General features: G+C 44.8%; 1 protein-coding gene, 1 long non-coding RNA gene and 1 other non-coding gene across 4 annotated transcripts in view; 1 reads left to right on the forward strand and 2 right to left on the reverse strand.

The window, feature by feature from the left end:
* Positions 1–16911, forward strand: part of LOC126510281 (uncharacterized) — a 279138-nt gene that overhangs the window by 122387 nt on the left and 139840 nt on the right. For both annotated transcript variants that reach the window (XR_007594345.1, XR_007594344.1), the window contains exon 3: positions 10066–10158. This is a non-coding gene — a long non-coding RNA (uncharacterized lncRNA). The remainder of the gene's footprint in view (positions 1–10065; positions 10159–16911) is intronic.
* Positions 1–16911, reverse strand: part of Ankfn1 (ankyrin repeat and fibronectin type III domain containing 1) — a 322416-nt gene that overhangs the window by 73815 nt on the left and 231690 nt on the right. The gene's annotated exons all lie outside the window — the stretch shown is intronic.
* Positions 1601–1709, reverse strand: LOC126510579 (U6 spliceosomal RNA). The gene has a single exon (XR_007594436.1). It is a non-coding gene; the product is annotated as a U6 spliceosomal RNA (small nuclear RNA).

Genomic DNA, 16911 nt, shown 5'->3' on the forward strand with positions numbered 1-16911 from the left:
GTGCTCCAATGTGGGTCTCTGTCTCTGTCTCCTTTCATCGCCTGATGAAGGTTAATGTTCAGGAGGATGCCTATATGTTTTTCTTTGGGTTCTCCTTCTTATTTAGCTTCTCTAGGATCACGAATTATAGGCTCAATGTCCTTTATTTATGGCTAGAAACCAAATATGAGTGAGTACATCCCATGTTCCTCTTTTTGGGTCTGGCTTACCTCACTCAGCCTGATTGCTCTTTGGGCTGAAGAGGGAGGGGGACTTGATTGGGGGAGAGGGAGGGAAATGGGAGGAGGCGGCGGGGAAGAGACAGAAATCTTTAATAAATAAATAAATTTAAAAAAGTGGTTTGTTTCCTCTGTACACTCCTGCTTTCAGGCACGAGTTGAAGAAGCGTGATGTTCTTGTTGGTATCATGCTCCCGGACTTGCCAGCTTCTGGAGCCGTGACCCCAGATACAAGCCTCTTTCTGTTATAAGTTACCCCGTCTCAGGTATTTTGATCTAGCATCAGAAAATGAACTAAGACAGGGCTGGAAAGTTCTGGCTTCATAGACAGTGACTTGACAACCGTATAAAATACAGTTCAGAAGTTGAGGAAGAAAAGAGCTCCCGACAGTCCGGACCTGTCACATAAAACTGCTGATGTGATGGAAAGTGTCAAAGACTTGAAGTCGGAGGAAGAGTCACAACTCTGAAGTAGTTGTGTGCACAAACAGAAAGCTTCATCATAAGCCGCAGAGTGCTGTGGTTTGCACACTTTCCTAAGTTTCGGGCTGCTTTGTTTTGAAGGATAAAGACGATGCAGAAGCAAGAGTGCCAACAAACAATGTTGCATGGAAAAAAAAAAGTCCAAAGCAGAACAGCAGTGCCACCTCACATACACGACCTGCCACCCTGCAGGGCCTCCGGTCACAGGTGCCCCAGCCCATCTGTTCGGAGTGGACCTGGGAAGAGTATGCTGTGAAAGTTATATCCCCCGCCCCCACCCCCTCTCCCCCTTCATTGCTTACATTGCTTTGTCTCTTAGTATGTTCTCTCCCCGCAACGCTTCCCTGTCCCTTACTTCAAAGGATCCGGTGCTGTAGTGTTCCTGGCTTCCCTGGGGCAGGAAGCATCCCTGCCAATTCTCCCTCCCCCAGCAACTTTCAGAAGTCTCCAAGAAGCTCTCGTTTCTTTGTTTTGCCTTTTACATTTAGGAGGTCAGAGCAGCTTACGTTTTAGAATTGTAGTTCCCGTGGTGGTCCTAGGAGCCTCGCCTATAGATTTAATGCTCCTCTGTGGCAGGAACCGTGCGCAATATTAGTGTTGCTCTCCAAAGCACCCAGCTTAGTTCTCATGGCACTGTCGGTAGCTCTGGAACTATCAGGTAGATTGGATATTTGATTTCTGATTTGGGGATGCTTTAAGCCCAACTACACACATCTGATGCCAATACGTAGATAATCATCCACCTCCCCCCCCCCATATCCAAAGACGGGGATTTCCTGTGTAGCCCTGCCTTCCTAGAACTCACTCTGTAGATCAGGCTGGCCTCAAGCTCAGAGATCCACCTGCCTCTGCCTCCCAAGTGTGGAGATTAAAGGTGTGCGCCACCACTGCCTGGCTAAAAATGATATGGAACACTCATGAATCCGTGTGTCATCCTTGCACAGAGACCATGCTAATCTTCTCAGTATCATTCCAATTTTAGTATATGAAGTGGTGTCAGAATAGATCAAAGACACAGTCAAAAAAGGAATGGCGGTAGGTTGAGCTGTTGCGTTAGGGGCTGAGTTAGTGACTAACTCCTCTCTTCCATAGTCTAGAATCCTGGACTCTCCATTTGTCCATATATTGCCTCCTAGGAACCGAAACAGAAAGAGACAGACGGGGAAATAAAAAAAAAAAAGGCATTTCCGATTTCCTATCAACTTCTCTATGGAACCAAAACGGCATTCTTGCTGGTCACACGCTGGCTGGCGCCTGAGCTAATGAATGGAATTTGGCTAGACTGCCCTGCCCAGCACCAGCATTATGAAACCATCCTCGGAGCCATCTGAATCTGCAGTTTCTAACCTTGCAGGCCAACCCCAGCACAAGAAGAACAGAGGGATGGGAGGACGCACCCACCCACCGAGAGACCCAGATCGCAATCAATTGCAGCCATTTCTAGCGATGAGAAAAAGGTGTCTCGGTACAGTGCGAACCCGTTCAACACTTGTGGCTTTTAAATTGGGAACTGACGTGAAAACTGTGCGGCCAGAGAGTCTTTCCAGCTCTGATAAAATGTGAGGTCACAGCTGCTCGCATTTTTTTTTTTTCATTTTAAATTCCCTTGGTAGTCCTAGGAGCAGGGGCATGCGTTACTTTCAAACAAGAATCTTTATTGTTTGCGCAGAGCACGGCCATCCAGTTAATTAGAAAAACATTTTTTCCCCAAATTAAATTTCCCTAGAAAAACAATGATTTAAATTAAGGGCAAAAGTCTCCCCCCCCACCCCAATATCAGGGACGGCTTCTTGCACCTACGCCTTCTGGAAGATAAAAAGCAAAGTTGGAATTGGGAGGCTGTATTTATTTGTTGTTAGATTTTGCAACCCACAAAAGTAGCTTGAGCTAATTTACCTGCATGGATTCTCTGTGCTCTTGGGTTTGGCTCATCCTGTTGCCAGCACTACACTGAGATACAGCCAGGGAGCAGAAATGTGTGAATGTCCAGATTGTTTAAGGTTGCGAGCAAGCGCTACAAGGCACCCCAAAAGGTCTGCTACATCGTCTTTGTCTTCTGAACTCCCTAACAGTTATACCGCTGTGGCTTCGTGTAAATTAATTCTTTTTCTTGATCCTTTTGCATGTCTATAAGGGAGATATTATTCCTTATTGTTCTTACTACCTACCTTCTTGCCATGCTCAGTATGAAATGTGTTTTGAATACTTCAGTTCTTCAGAAGCCCAGCTGCCCCCAGCTAATTGGCTCCCGTAATATACATAGGACCTCTTCCTCTCAGATGCGGTCCTGACCCATAAGGATGGGGGCGGGGTGCCTTTAAGTGAATTTTACTTCAGTGGTTTCTGCAGGCTGGGATGGCAAAGTCTAAGGAATTTGCCCCAGCCAAGGAAATGGGAACCCAATAATCCTCAAACCCTAAGAATCTCTTCAGTTGATTTATCTACTTGCTTTTTAAGGCTGTTAAATGAAGTATTGGGAAGGTCTCAGGCAGATGACAAGGTACAGGGTTCAAATTCTACTTATGTCACATTTGGGACCATGCAGTATAACAGTGTGACTTTTTAGAGGACCTAGACAGGGAGATGCAGGGAGTCAGAGCTGATTCCAGGATCCACACAGGACGTTTGATGCCCTGGGCTGCAGTTAACTTACAGAAATCACTACATTGATAGAAACTTGGTCAATACAACTATTACCAAAAAAAAAAAAAAAAATCAATGAAAAGCTAAATACATAACATCAAGAAACAGCAAATGCTCAGACTCTGCCCTCCATGTTTTGCTCTTGTGGTTACCCACTCCAGTGTCTACGGCTGCACACTGGGCAATGTTTCCCTGCCGCATCTTCTCAGCACCTGTCCAGTGAAATCACGTGATCTTGGAACTGTCCACGGAGGGGATATTCACACCATAGAATCAGCAGATGCTAGAAATCACAGTGTGTTTTATTGTTTTGTGAGCTGTCTAGACCAAGTATCAGCAAACTGTCATTCCAGAGCTGACCCAAGGCTGCTTTTGTGTGGCTCGCAAGCAAAGGCTAGTTTTAGTTTTTTGTGTGTGTTTTTAAAGGATTGTAAAAACAAAACATACACATAAAGATATGTGACAGAGACCATATGTGGCTCACAAAGACCAATTTATTTATTCTCTGGTCCTTTGGAGAGGAAGTTTACTGATCCACGGTCTAGATTTAAGAAAGTAATGGAGAAGATACCAATAATGCAGGTTAAAGCGAAAATATTCAGGACCAGTAAGATCAGGTAAAGGCGCTCGCTACCAGGCTTGAGGACCTGAGTCTGACTCCCCTAACCCACTTGACAGAAGGAGGGAACAACCTGACTGCTGCAGGTTGTTCCCCAAAACCCTTCCCCCAAGTCATGGCGTGCACTTGTACAAGTGTGTGCATGCATGCAAACACGTACTTAAATAAGTAAATATACAACTTGAAGTGAAAATTTTCTGTGGCAGTTGTGTAGTAAATCACCCAGAGAATTGAGAAAACACTTCTCTAATATTTTAAAACTGTGATTTGATTTAATAAGGCTGGTGCCTACATCATTGGTAAGCAAGTCAGGTTCCTAAGAGGACTTCATTGCTTCATTTTTGTCTTGCTATAGTTAGGTGAATGAAAATAGCCAATATTAACATCCAAATTGTACTTACATATTAATTATACAGATGCAGGGGTTCAAATAAGTAAGTAAATGCATCTGGGGGAAAGTTATTGGATTATAAGGACTTTAAAATAAAGACTATTACATATTTTATTGGTATTTATAAACCACATCCTGTCCTTTCTAGCAGTAAAATTCATACTAGATTCATTTGTGTAAATGCATGCCTGTGCCCATCAACACACATTTCCCCATACTTCCCCCCAACCCCCAAGGAACAAGTTAAGCGTTTGCTGTTGTGTAGTGGATAAATGTTGTGAGATTGTTCCAGTAGACTCACTAACCAGCTGGATATAGTGTCTGATGGGTGGAGAGTTTTCTGGTATAAATCAGGTAACATTTTGAAACCACTGCCCCCCCTCCCCCCGCCAGGTATGAGTGACACGGTGAGGGTCAGAAGGTCAGTTACCCAGTACTTGCTGCCTAAAAGGCCCGAGCAGTGGCAGCAGAGTGTTCATCTTAGCCACATCAGTTCTGACATCAGGGCTGACAGACAAACCTGGATGCTGAGTATTTGCACGACAAGAATTACCAGTCCAGGTCTTCCAATGGCACCAGAATGTTCCATGCTTAAGTGTACTGTCTGGGCTCCATCATTAGTATTATGTCTTGTTGTTATTTATATGAATATTTTATTATCATACATTGCTATTATATTTTACCCCGTGGTTATCTGGGCTTCTTGAACAGGCAGTTTTAGGACACTATGAAAATAGATTCATAGTTCACTAATCCAGATAAACTCCACTGTTTCTTCTTCTTTGGAACATTGCCATAGTGTGGAGTTGTAAGATGTCCAACTAGATTGTCATTTGTTTAGATTTTTTTTTTTGAGAGAGAAACGGGATAATTTTTGTTCATTAAGGAAGCATTTGCTTTATGAAGACTGTAATGAGCAATCGCAGGGGCTCAGAATTCGTGGCAGTTAGAGAACGCCAGGCGAGGTGCACCTCTTCTCGGGGTGAGTGAGAGCCCTTCTTCTGGATCAACCTCCTGAATCGGAGATTTGTGTTTTGTTTTGAGTAGAGTGAAGCCCTTACTGCTTCAGGAAGAACACCATGGCAAGGTATCTCCCATTTCTGAGGAACAGCACCCAAAGAGAGCAAAAGATGAGCTGTCTCATGTATATGTGGTGAGCAGAACTGTTCTCCAAGCCAGACAGCTCCGTCTTCGTGTGCTCAGCGATATCTACCTGTACATGGCATTTTCGGGTCTTTTGTGCTTAAGGAAGTTCCACCAAACAGCTTGCAGTATTGGGCTTCTGCTCTGTCACTCCAAGCAGGGACTCCTGGGTGATAACTCTGTCCCCTTTCCTGTGGCCAAGAGGGCTGTCTTCAATACTGTGATTGCCTTGTTGTGATATCAAGAGGGAGCCATGACTGGTGGTAGAAGCCTCAAACAGAACAGGGGACTGTGAGTCTTGTGAATGTATATTTTGTATTCTCATGACAACTACATGTGGGAATGGGAGCCACGATAAGTACTGATGAGAGAGAGAGAGAGAGAGAGAGAGAGAGAGAGAGAGAAAGAGAGAGAGAGAGAGAGAGAGAGAGAGGCAGGAAGCAGCAATGTAACAGTCACCAAAAGCTGGCCCACAATTTGAGTCTGTTTCAGGCTCTGCAGCCGTCTGCCTTCCTCCCCACCGCCCTCTTAGTCGCCTCCTGAGCATGCCCGGTTCCCAACAAAGCTTCTCTTGTGTTCCACCTGTTTCCCTCTTCCCTGGCTGGGGACAGGCAAACTTAAGTATGCGATAGGAGGACGGACATGGGAACAAACGAATTCCCAAGCTGTGACTAAGGATCTAAAGGAATTTGAGAGAGAACAAAACTTAGTAAGTAAATAAGAAGGAGAAAGGGGCCACCTCAGGGGCCGCGGGCGGAGGTCCTCTCTGTCTCGCCCCGGGGAAAGTGCTGTTTGTTTTTACATTCTACTGTAAATTACTCGGCAAGGAACCTTATTGATCCTGAAAAAAATCCAATCTTTAGATTTTTTTTTCCCATCAAGGCAAGAAAATGTGTACCACAGCCTCCCGGGAAAACAAAGCAGCACATTTTCTCTTCCCAGGCTCAGCCCGTTCTGCTCTTCTGTGGGGAGGTTCAGCCTGGGTGATGTTGAGGCACCCAGCTACATGTCCACACAGGAGCTCTGGCCTTGGGGAGTCTCACATAGGCTTTAGGGCATCAAAGAAAACTTCACGTTGAAAGCAATAGCTCTGCGTTTCCCCCAGATCCCCAAAGGGTGAACCACCAAAGCATCAAAAGGTACAGCAGGGTCATCGGGAAGAGCCCGGTCGCCTTCCTGGCATTCTCTCTCCTGTATCTCTCTGCCTTTGGTGTCTGCATCTGTACTCATATGTAGAGTCTTTTACACTGCGGCATTCACAAAGTTCATTGGGACTGGTGCTTTGGACCTAAATCATATAATGTTGAGCATTTGCAAGCATATCTGTTTTATATGTAGATTTTTCTTGGACCATGACTTACAGTGTCGTAGGTGCCCAAGAAAGCTCTCTGAAAGGAGAGAATGCATTTAGTAAAGGAGTCTGTCAGAATTACACTTGACGAACAAAATTAGTGTTTTGCAAATATTCAAGAGAGGTCACTACTGTTAGGACGGTGGAGAAAAGTCCTCTTCAGTTCTTATAAAGTCTTTCGTCTTTTATTGTTCTAAGACAGCCAAGGTGGAACGAGAAAGTTATTGGCAATAATTACGTCTTGGGAGGAGGGTGCTTGATCCATGGGTGGTGGAGAGAGAATTGTGTGACCTTTCTGGATGGGAGTGCCTATAATAGGAGTATATAAATAAAGATAACTGCATTTATTAAATTCTCTATATCACACCAAGCTAATTGTTGGCACATCTGAGGAAAAATCAAATCCAACTTTAAATCGAATGGTGACTGACTAATTTATAGGTCTTTCGCTGAGACCCCACAAGGGACCAGACACTGGAAAATGTCTGACTTTCACGCTCAAGACTCAAGTTCACTGGGAGAGGCTGACAAGAAAATGTGAAAAATCCAAACAGATGGCCATTATGAGAGACGTGGGCCATCTTAAAAGTTGGAGCCAAAGCAGAGATCCAGGGGGATGGGGCTGGCTCCTGGCAGAACCCTGGAGGCCCTGAAGGTCTGTTGAGGGAGGAGATTGGGGAAGGGTGCTCCGGGCAGAGGCTGCAGTGTGAGTAGAAGCACAGAGTCATGGAGTGGCCAAGAGACCGCCGGGCGATTGTTGGAAATAGAGTAGGATGAGAAGGGAGAGCTGGGACCAGATGAGATGGGGCTGGGAGCAGGTTCTGCGTCATGCCAAGATGGGTCAATGTTACTTAAAGGTGTTTGTGAGTGACTGAAAAGCTCTTTTAGGAAGCCCACAGTTCTAGTGTGTGGATGCAAACTGAAGAGGGCTCAAGACCGTCCAGGCTGGGAGGCCTAGCGCAGCTTTCCCCGCTGGGACACGGGGCGGTGTGAGAGTTGCACCTTGGTGGTGGGAGGAGGAACAAGCTGCCCCCCACTTCCTCTTACACCCACGTCAGCTGTTGCTTTCTCCTCAGGCACCTGCGAGTGGAATTCTTATGTAAACCCAAATGTTTGGCACCATGGTCTCTCAGGGGCATGGCGAAAGCTGAGCTCCATCCCCACTCCTTAAAACCAAGAACCATTAGCAACCCTGTGTACTCGAAACTTTCCAAATCAAATATGGTCATATCAAAAACTATGAGCTCTCTCCAGGTGGATGTAACTGGTCTCCATTCTGCCCAGAGTCCAGTGGCAAAGAGCAATAAAATATTGGCATCCCATTGCCCATTTAATATTTATGTAGCTGTTGCCGTCTCAAAACCTCAGAGTTGGTTGGATACGAGGTGAGCTGAAATCCCTTCTGACAGCAGGTCCTTTGGCAGGGAGGGGGGGGGGGATGCTTTCATCCATAAATAACTTTCCAAACAACACTCAGATAGCGGCAGGAGATCAAAGAAACACTTGGTCACCATGGGGGCTGCTTTGGCTGTCCCTCCCGCCTCTAGAACTTATCTCTTGCAGGGAAGAAACTGGATCGCCCTTACTGGGGATCAGAGCAGACTTGCCCGAGGGCAAAGCGCACTCTAGTCCAGGCAGATGGACATGGTTCCCTGCAGGGGAGCTGTGGTCTACTGGTGAGAAAACAGGGGAGGATGTGGCCAAGAAGGCAGGCCTGGGGCTGGTAACTGCCTACCTACCCCTCCCGTCAAGAGGTCCGTCCAGCAGTGTTAACGGCAAATTTGGTTTGCATTGCCTTCTTCTGTCTTTTTTTTTTTTTTTTTTAATTCAAGTTCACAACAACCCTTTATATATTATTTCTTCTTTTAGAGGTGAAGCTCTTGACTTCATTAGCCCGAGCACACTGTCCATGCCCATTGTGGGAAGGAATGGAAGGGCCTAGAATTGAGATGCAATGCCTCTTTCACTCAGAAAATAATGAAACCAGTAAATACACTGAGAGGAAAACAATTGCCTAGGGGTTTGAAAGTATTGATATTGAGAAGCTCCGAAGGGACAGCTCTACAGTGCCATCTCACAGTGAAGGGAGTTGGGCATATGGCTGGTTTTCCCAGGGGCTCACCCCTTGGTATGCCCACCCACTTTTTTTGCAGGACCCTGAAAAGTTGGCATCATCCAGGTTTAGTAGGGGTGATACTTGTTCCATTGAGTGAAAAGGTCTGGTAGTCTCACTATTCAGGTTTTCCACTGTGTGCTGCTTGTGTTTAGGTGTGGACAGGACAACTGTGGGCATCATCAATCCGAAGCCACTAGCTTATTTTTTGACACGAGGTTTCTCATTTGCCAGTAGGCTAGGGTGGCTAGCCAGAGAGCAGTGTGCATCCATCCTCCCAGCTCTGCCTCCTCCACTGCTGAGCTAATAAGTGTACAGTGCTTCTCTTGGCTTTTCTTGTGGATCCTGAGGATCAAACTCAGGACCTGGTGCCTGTCAGACAGATGCTTCACAGACTGCGCTATCTTCGCAGCCCCCAGACTGCCCACTTTTAATGATGGCAATGACAATTAGCTGTCTGTATTCATGGGCTCCACACCAGTGGCTCCCACCAGAGACCAAAGATATGAATTAAAGGGGAGATGGGTGGGCTGGAGAGATGGTTTAGTAGTTAAGCCGCTTGCAGAGAATGAGTTTGGTATCCAGCACCATATTGGGGAGATCACAACTATAGCTCCAGACCACACCCCTGGCCTCTGTGGGCATCTGCATTCACAGGTGCATGTGTATACATACGTACACACATGCTTAAAAACAATAAAAATTTATGTTAAAAACAAATGATTGAACTAAATATAGGCATTTTTTGGTCATTATTTTCTGGACAATGTAGCAAGACAATGATCTATACAGTTTTTTTAGTGTTGTTGTTTCATTAAGTATTTGTTGTGATTTGAATAGAAATGGCCCCCATAGGCTCATATATTTGAATACTTGGTCATTAGGGAGTGGCACTAGGAGGTGTGACCTTGTTGGAGTAGATGTGGCCCTGTTGGAAGAAGTGTGTCCCTGGGAGTGGGCTTTGGAGTTTCAAATGGTCAAGCTAGGTCTAATGTCTCTCTCTCTCTCTCTCTCCTCTCTCTCTCTCTCTCTCTCTCTCTCTCTCTCTCTCTCTCTCTCTCTCTCTCTCTCTCTCTCTCTCTCTCTCTCTCCTTGCTGTTCCAGATGTAGAGCTCCCAGCTCCTTCTCCAGCACCATGCCTGCCTGCATGCTGCCATGCTTCCTGCCATGATGATAATGGACTAAACCCCCGAACCTGTAAGTCAGCTCCACTTAAATGTTTTCCTTTATAAGATTTGTGGTGGTCATGGCGTCTCTTTGTAGCAATAGACACCATAACTAAGAGAGTGTTGTAAGTAATCTAGAAATGATTTAAAGTTTTCTAAAGATTGGGCTTGGGTTATATTCAAGTACTTGACTATTGTAATGGATTGAACCTGAGCATCCAGATTTGGGGAAAATCAAATCCCCGTGGACACTGAGAGGGTGTAGCACATCTCAATGATACTTTCCAAGGTGAAGACATTCACGTCTCTGTAAGTGAGGCTATACCTTTCTAAGTATCTGCAGACTGAAGGCCCCTTGCCAAGTGACGTGGACACAAAAGAGGTGGTTCTCTTTGCCCTTAAAGGACTCATAGGTCCTGAGAGCAGATAAAGACCGACAACTACAAGAGAATGAGACACAGCCTATATGAGTCTTATGGGTAAAGTACTGTTGAAGTTCAAAGGTCAACAAAGTTGGGAGTGGGGTGGGATCAGGGTAGCAAAAATAGAAATTTCAGCTCACAGAAGGGCATTCTAGGCAGGGCCACTTATAGTTGAAAGAGATGAACGTGATCAGCTATGAGAGGGATGTTGTGCAGAAAAAAAAAAGCAAGATGTGGGGATGGTTGGATGATTGCCTACTATCCTGAGGGGGCTGGTGCTTATGTCATGGGGACCCCTAGAAAATTTGTGAACAGAAAAAATGAAAGGCATGGCCAATTCATGTTTTAGTTTGATGGTAGGTATGATACCTTACATGTCAACTTGACGCAGGCTAGAGAGTCATTTGGGAAAAGGGGTTCTCCGTTGAGAAAATGCCTCCATTAAGACTGGCCTGCCATTAAGTGTGTAGTGCACTTTCTTAATTGGTAATTGATGTGGGAGGACCCAGCCCATTCTGGGTGGTGCCACCCTTGGTCTGGTTGTCCTGTAGCTGAACAGGTAGCTACCGCTAGACGTCCTCTGCACAGACCAACTACAGCTCTAGGACTAACATACGGCCTCCTCCCTTTGGTAAACTGGTGGAGGACACCATGTGAAGTTTGGTCTTGGCACAGCTAGTGAGCTCCCGTAGGAAGTGAGGTGAGAGCCAGAGCCCAGACAGAGGCTGCAAGGGACTGTGCTGCTCTGGTCATCCACTAAAAAAAAAAAAGAAAAAAAAACCTGAGTACCCCATTTTAAGCAGAAATCTAAAAGCCCGTTGATGTGTTAAGGCAGAAGTAGAGATTTCAAGTATCTTATATGACTACCCTTCAATAGACTATTTTAGAGAATTTGGAATGGTAAATTTTTATATCAAGATGGTAATAATCCTTAGCACACACCCATAAGTCCTCAGAATTTTAGAAATAGAGACCGGAAGAATGTGAGTTCCAGGCCACCCATGACTCCATGAGACCTTCCATGAAACAAAGCAAAAAGACGTTAACTTCCTTGCCTTTTTATGAATGTTTTTGCCATTTTTATTTTTTTAAGCTTTGAAATAAAAATTAATATAAGCTGACTGCCAGCCTTGCTTTTCCAAAAGCATTTCAGACACTTGATACCAATTACTTAGTTTTTTAAAAATTGTAGTGGCATACACAAAGAAGATATAGTTTAACATGTGAGGTGGGGTGTGTGGCTGGGTGCTGCCTGAAATTGTAAAATGAAGAGGAGAAAGTTTATTTTAGTATGAGTATGAACTATATCAAAAAATCTGAGATAAAACTAGGCCTAGGAAAACTATTGCAGAACAGTCTGCAATAAGTGGCCACATAGAACATTCCAAATACAAGTGCCATGCATTAGTAAGGTTTGCTGTGGTCTTGCTGAAAAAAAAAGTTTACTCATAAAGCGAACAATCTGTCCATTAATTTTTTAATATTAGAAGAGAAGTGGTTTTAGGATTATATATGGGTTTGTAGAAAAGAAGGTTTTATTGTTGGACGACATTGGGAAGAATTTATTTTTTCTCATTTCACCAACTGAGGGGGCAGAAAATACAGGTAGGAAACTAGCAAATCAGATGCCTTTCCTTAAAGAAAACATGGCGTCATGCATGGAGCAATTGGTGCCACTATAAAAGGTACCTACTTTGCTGGTTTCCAGAGACATCATGTTGGTTTTTGACTTTCTTTAGATTCCTTTTCCATGTACAGAAGAATAGAGAATGTCTTCTGATAAATCTTGGTGATGATGGTATGTGGTTTTGGGATTAAGCAAGAAGGAACCCAATTGAATATTAAAGGGCAGAAAGACAAAAAAAGAGGACTTCACATCCATAGGAAGGGTCTACCTGTCTTAACAACACAGAGTCTTTAACTGAGTGCTTATAAGCCAAAAATCTAGAATCTAGAGCTATTTTATTATTATCATTGTTGCTGTTGTTCTTGTTGTTGTATCTGCTAAAGACATAATATTGGAGACCCAATAGACAGGGTCTCTGTGCCAGTACAGTTTGTATTGTTTTGTATTTTTATTTGGCAGGCAGAGCCATTGTGACCATTACCATCTCAAAGGGCAACTGATACCAAAGTGGTTTCAAATCAGCTAAGAAAGCTAAGTGCTGTCTTCTTGGGACAGTGTCATGTTCACTGAATGAGTATCAAAGGATTGAGGAAAAGATGTTGTGGAGCTCTCTCTCTCCATCTCCATTTCCTTCTCTTCCTTCAGTCCACCTGGCTTCACCCAGCGTCCACAGACACTACACACGGTACCTACTTATTTCTCCCAGAGGCATGCCATTCCTCTGAGCCTGGACTCCTTCAGCATTGTTGTCTCTTTTCCAAGCACTTCTGGATTCTCCCTTTATCACAACTTTGATTCTAGTTATGACAAGGATATAGAAACTTCTAATGTTACAGAATCCATTGATAGGCTATGTCAAAATATCCGTGATGATGATAGCGGAGAGACACGCCCTGAGATGATGTATTTTAATGAGTACTATTATAAAGGAGTCAGATGCAGCAGCATGATATTGCTAACATTTCCCGAGCCAAACCTGTTCTCTCTGCTGCTTATTTGGTGAATCATTGGTCCCTATATCTACTGAATTCCATCAGTGTATTTAGAGCTATACACAATCACCTGCACCCTGGGTATAATGTCACCCTTTTTGCACTCAAAGAAGGCAACTGGATGAGAGCAATGTTGTCCGAATTACATTAACTTGCTCATAATATCAAACACAAAGGAAAGAGTCGGCTTCATTTCTGCGGTCTTAGAATCATAATGATCATTCAAGCTATTTGCTATGCATCTCCTAGCCGATAAATCACAAGATGGATGTGGACCACAAGGATGCTTAAAACTAAACAGCTGTGTTTTAGCTTTACTTTTCGAGTGGGACCTGAGGCTGCTTTAAGATAGCAGTTTTTCCCAGTGCTACTCAAATTTTATTTATTCGTTGCCTCATTCATTTTTCATCCATCCATCCACCCGTGCAGCCATTTATTTATTCAATCTGAGCATCGGGGGCGGGAAGGGGAGAAGTGAAAAGACTTTCCATGCGGAGGAAACAGCCTACAGAAGGGTACCAAGGCATGAGATTATACAATGAAGTCACCGAGGTTAGGCAAACTGCTCTGGGGTTATAGGCACAAAACAGAGGATGCTTAGTGGTGGCTGATGAAACTGGAAGGCTGTGTTATAGCCTGGGTATTGAAGGACTGCCTATGTACTGAGGCGCATAGACCCAGTGATTGACACATGGAGTGAGTTATAATCTCTACAAAGTGTAAAGTCCAGTTCTTACCGTCGTTACTTAGAATTCTGACCAGGGCCATGGCTATAACAGAGGGCCAGTGGGTGACCCTCCTCCACTGATTGGGGGCTGGCCAGCAGCCTGGAAATTTTGATCTGGTGGGTTGGTTCCCAGGATCTACCCAGTGAAAAATGCAGGGAATTGTGGGCTGAGCTGTGAACCTCTGAAACCAGTAGAAGTAGCAAGGGCCTAAGACACTCTTCACATGGGCTTGTTACTCTAACCCCCTGGAGATCAGAGTAGAGCCAAGCTTCTCTTGTTGAAAACTCTCAAGGTCTGCAAACTCAAGAAATCTCACCTCAGTCTGCAAACTTTTCAGATTATGGGCAAGGTGCAGTAGCCCCTCAAATTCCTAGTTTTGGTGTCTGACCTCTGACCTCATTCCTTATGGTTTCTGTTGAGTTTTATTTGGAAAATAACAGTGAGTTAGTAGTCTGCAGTCTCAAGATTTTGTCTCAGCTCTGTCAAATAATGTTGTGACTTTGAGTTTAGTTTCTACGATAGAGAGAGGACTGTGTTATAGTTGGGTTTCTCCTGTTCCAGGAGCCTAGGGTCTGTCTCTCTCTGTCTCTCTCTCTCCTCTCTCTCTGTCTCTCTCTCTCTCTCTCCCTCCCTCCCTCTCTCTCTCTGTGTATTTTATGATTTTTATGTATGCTCTTTAATATTTCATCACACCTTAAATCAAACACTTCCTAAAAGCTGGTTTGCACTTAGGCCTTTTTCCTTTGATTACTCTGATAAGTCTTGCTGCTTAAACGCCAGGTTTCATCTATTAAGATCACCTTCGCTGTTCTGATTCTTTTGTTACTGGGTTTGGACTTTTCCAGAATTAGCCCAGACACACTGAGCAGAGCATGGCTAGGCCAAACCTCTGCCTTCTGATCCCAAGAGGAACACCGAACCAGCACAAACACATTCCTTCCCGTTGTTAATTCCTCAGCAAACAGCAAAGAATTCACCACCACACCGTCAAGTATGCTGGGCCGTTTAAATGTGGAGGGAGGGTACTAGTAGAAAGCAGAGGGACGGACTATCATTTAAAAGGGAATCTCTAGAAACCAGTGAATAATTGAGAAAAATCAAGTGCGCTGGCAATCACAGGAAAAACAATGGGCAATTTCTCTTGTGAGATCAGAACTTACCAATTGAAAATCGCTCACACAGAGGTTGCAAGGAATCAGTGTCCTTGCCTAAAAAAGCAGAAGAGATTCCTATTGAAGGAACCAGTGATGTGGGAAAGACGAAGCCTCCAGGAAGCACTCCGCCTTCCACGTGCACAAACACTATCTATCTTAAGACCTAATTCATTGAAGACGGAAAAGAACACGGACTCTGGGGAATCCCAGTAAGCTCTCAAGTTTGAGACAGCAAAGAAAATGGAAAATGTGTGGTGGCAGTTTCAGCTCTTTGTAGCATCAGCCTTTTTCCTACGTAGTGGCTATGGTACCTTCAGCTATTTCTTAAGAGTTCTATATTAGTTAAATTAACGTGAACGCACATTTATAAATTTGAAGACAGCAAAAACCACTGTTAGAAGGAAACTGAGGCCGCAGGGAGTAAGCGGGCTGCTCAGAATCTTGCAGCTTCTGGGTAGAGGAGTTAGGAAGTGAGCCGCATGGAAGAGGAAAGGAATTGGGATCGTCTCCATGACAAGAGACAGCCCCTGTGTTTCCTTCACCTCGTGGTGGTTTAGAAACAAAATTAGGCATAATGAGATGATTTTGATCATGATCTAGCTGTCTGAGGCTTACTGAGGAGCAAGGGTCACAGGAATCTCACTGCAAGCCCTGTTGAGTGATGTCTGTAAGAGCGGTCTCCCCATTGACAAGCACACAGCATTGATGTAGTTGCACCACAATGGGTTTCTCAGTGAAGAGCAGTATAAAACCTCTTCTGCGTCTAGGCTGGGAAGTCTCATCTCTGTTGTTTTTAGGTCCCGCCAGCCCTTGCTGCTCAGCTGCCCCCTTTCACCTTTCAGAATCTTTCAATGTCTTATTTTTTTCATAAACATAAAATGTCCCCTGTTTTCATTTGTATTTAGCAGGAGGAATAGGGAAGAGTACGTCTATCTCATCTTCCTGTAAGTGCACATTGTCCTTGCAGGAGATCTCAAGATTATTACAGTCCAGCTGCTTCCTTGGAATCTCATGAGATGGAGAAATAAAGTCTTAGATTTAGGCTTTTAAAAAAAAATCTTAAAAGCATTTTGTGTTTCTAAGTAACATGATCTCATGACTTCTGCCTAACTCCCAGCTATTAGTCATTTTTAATTCCTGTAGTCAAACCTAGTCTAACTGGCAGGGAGAGACTTGTGTTTTTGTATCGATTTCTACATCTGCATAGAACAGGCTGGCTGGTTTTTCTGGGAGCTGGTTACTTTGTAACCAGGAAGGATGCCCGTTTCCCATAGGACAACACCAATGTATGTTCTGTATCTTCCAGGAAGGTTCTGAAGAAGGAAACTGAGTGAAAACTTTGGGTTGGATAGCCTAGCTGCAGGCACTCTGATTCATTCTCATTCTCTCTCCTCTCCTCTCCTCTCCTCTCCTCTCCTCTCCTCTCCTCTCCTCTCCTCTCCTCTCCTCTCCTCTCCTCTCCTCTCCTCTCCTCTCCTCTCCTCTCCTCTCCTCTCCTCTCCTCTCCTCTCCTCTCCTCTCCTCTCCTCTCCTCTCCTCTCCTCTCCTCTCCTCTCCTCTCCTCTCCTCTCCTCTCCTCTCCTCTCCTCTCCTCTCCTCTCCTCTCCTCTCCTCTCCTCTCCTCTCCTCTCCTCTCCTCTCCTCTCCTCTCCTCTCCTCTCCTCTCCTCTCCTCTCCTCTCCTCTCCTCTCCTCTCCTCTCCTCTCCTCTCCTCTCCTCTCCTCTCCTCTCCTCTCCTCTCCTCTCCTCTCCTCTCCTCTCCTCTCCTCTCCTCTCCTCTCCTCTCCTCTCCTCTCCTCTCCTCTCCTCTCCTCTCCTCTCCTCTCCTCTCCTCTCCTCTCCTCTCCTCTCCTCTCCTCTC

The sequence above is a fragment of the Alexandromys fortis genome, unplaced genomic scaffold (genome assembly GCF_014885135.2).
Source record: "Alexandromys fortis isolate MF-2015 unplaced genomic scaffold, M_Fortis_MF-2015_v1.1 scaffold_31, whole genome shotgun sequence".
In the NCBI taxonomy this organism is placed as follows: Eukaryota; Metazoa; Chordata; class Mammalia; order Rodentia; family Cricetidae; genus Alexandromys; species Alexandromys fortis.